Source organism: Bactrocera latifrons, unplaced genomic scaffold, assembly GCF_001853355.1.
Source record: "Bactrocera latifrons isolate USDA-ARS-PBARC rearing strain unplaced genomic scaffold, ASM185335v1 scaffold_694, whole genome shotgun sequence".
NCBI classification, from domain to species: Eukaryota; Metazoa; Arthropoda; class Insecta; order Diptera; family Tephritidae; genus Bactrocera; species Bactrocera latifrons.
This window is the reverse complement of record NW_017537372.1, coordinates 54,213-56,637: the sequence shown is the minus strand read 5'-3', so window position 1 is coordinate 56,637 and position 2,425 is coordinate 54,213.

The following is a 2,425-nucleotide window of genomic DNA, read 5'->3' as shown; positions in this document are numbered from 1 at the left end:
AGTTGTGGCTTTATAAAAGTCTTCACAATACTGATCTCCTCGTGTTATAATTGAAAGGGTAGGGAGTTCTTCTAACTCCCAAAATTTTCTCAATTGTGAATTGAGGTACTCGTTTGAGTAGGTTTCCTCTACTTGAGTTGTCATTGCTGTGACTGGTTCCGCAACTAGTCCACTTAGGACCTATCCGAAAATGGTATTTTGCGCCAGTAGTATTTCCGAAATTTTTTCACACCTTCTGATATAATTTGCGATATAATATCGTTGCCTAACAGAAGGTCTATTTGAGCGGGGATGTTACAGTTGGGATCTGCTAGAATCAGGTGTGAAATCTTATCCCAATGCTTGATATTTGTTTGATAGCTTGGAAGCATGTTTGTTAGTTGCGGTAAGACTATTGCATCTGCTTAAATGGGCTTGTGCGCTTGGGGGGAAATTAGGGTAATAGGGCAGATTTTATGTCAGCTTTGTACTACTCTTGGCAGTTTTAGTCTATTTTGTGCCCTAGACGCTATTAAAGATCGTTGTGATCCTTGGTCTATTAGGGCTCTTAATTTGAACAGTTCTCCTCAATGTTCGATGGAGACAACTGCTGTGGGTAGTAGTACTCTACTATGATTTTCGCTGTGCAGCGTTTGAGATTTTAATGCTTTGAACAGCATGGTGTCCCTTGGCAAATTGATGGAGTTTTTGTTTCGGGAGCTGCTGTTGCAACTAAACCCGAGGCTTTTTTTGAAAAAGCGCTACTTTGAGACGTGTTGGGAAAGTTATTGAGATGTAACATAGAATGATGCCTTTTGTGGTCATATACGCAATTAAATTTGCTTTCGAAATCATTCAGATTATGTTAGTGGGACAAGCAGTTTGTACAGAGTCTTTTTGACCTGACAAAGTTTTTCCTTTCATTGACATCTAATTTTTTAAACTTCTCCCAAGTTTTTAACTTATGTTCTCTTGGACATCGTTCGCATGACGTTAATTTATTTTGTTCAGATGTGAACGCTTGTGTTGTGTAAATACTTCTGTTTAAATGATTGATGTTTCCAGCTTGGGGTCTATTGAAGCTTTGATTTAGGTCTTGTTGAACGTTGTTAGTTCTGACTACTTTTTTGTCTACCCTTTCCGCAATTTCGTATTGGGTAGTTAAGAAATCTTTCATCTGCTGCTACGTTGGGATTTTCTTTTTGATGAAAGCGATTGCTCCCACAAAAGTAACGATTTTTCTGGTAATGGGGCGGTACAAATGTTTACCAGAATATGATCCCAATTGTGTGTGGGAAGATTTTGTGTCGATAGAACCGACAAACAATTCGAAACCGTGGATTCCAGTTTGATGAATTCTTCACTGGTTTCCTTTCGAATTTTAGACAAGTTCATAAGTATCGTTACATGCTTGTCGACTAATATTATCTCATTTTCATATCTTTGTCTTAAAGCTTCCCAAGCTAAATTGAAAATTATTTCGTCATTCAATGCGAACTGCTTGACGTTAAGTTTTGTATCGGAGATGATAATTTTGGATGGTTTATGTACACGGTTGTAAACATGTCTCGGAAGGACGGCCATTGTTCATAACCTCCAAGAAATATTTCCGTGTCACACGCTGGCACTTTGACATGAATGACTGGACTCTTGGGCTTGCAATTGTGGTAACTCTACTCTACTGCGGGGAGTAGGTGCAATCGACTTAATAAGTTTTACTTGATCTGATATCATTGCTTTTGTGTCTTCATACCGGTCTACGCCATTTTCGTATTTGGCGTAAGCCGAGGATTTGAAATTTTCAGATAGATCTGAATCATAAGTTTCTACTATTGCGTCGTATGCAGCTTGGAGGCGTGTCCAAAAATTGTCAATAGATTTATTTTTAATTTCTAATACCGATTCAGAGTGGTCCTGAATCGGTGAAGATGCAAATTGAGTGCAGTATTTAATTAAGCTGTCACTCTCAGAAATGAATTTAATATACGAAATGTTTTTCCTCCTTTTTTGCTTTGCTGCACATTGCTTCGAGCGTGTAGCTTCTGCAGGTGTACATGGACTTTTGTCATTAGAAATAATTTTTGGATTTCTAAAGAATTCTGCTGTAGATTCTTTTGAATCTGTGCTCATTCAGAAAATTTGAACCAATAAAATATATGTATATAATAGCCATCAGTCCAATATGTATTGTCCGACACTGTACATATTTTAATAATGTAATCTCTCGGAAATAAATACCTCTTATTTATTGAAAACAGTTTTCGTTACCACATTTCTATATTATAATAAATATTATATATAAAATATATGTATAGAGAATAGGGACCGAAGGGACCCTTGTTTAACCAAAGTTGTTTTGATTCACCGCACCGGTTATTAATTTTCTTCATTTGTGTTTCTTAATTGTATCCTATGTTTATAGGTATACAAGCATTTGAAAATATAC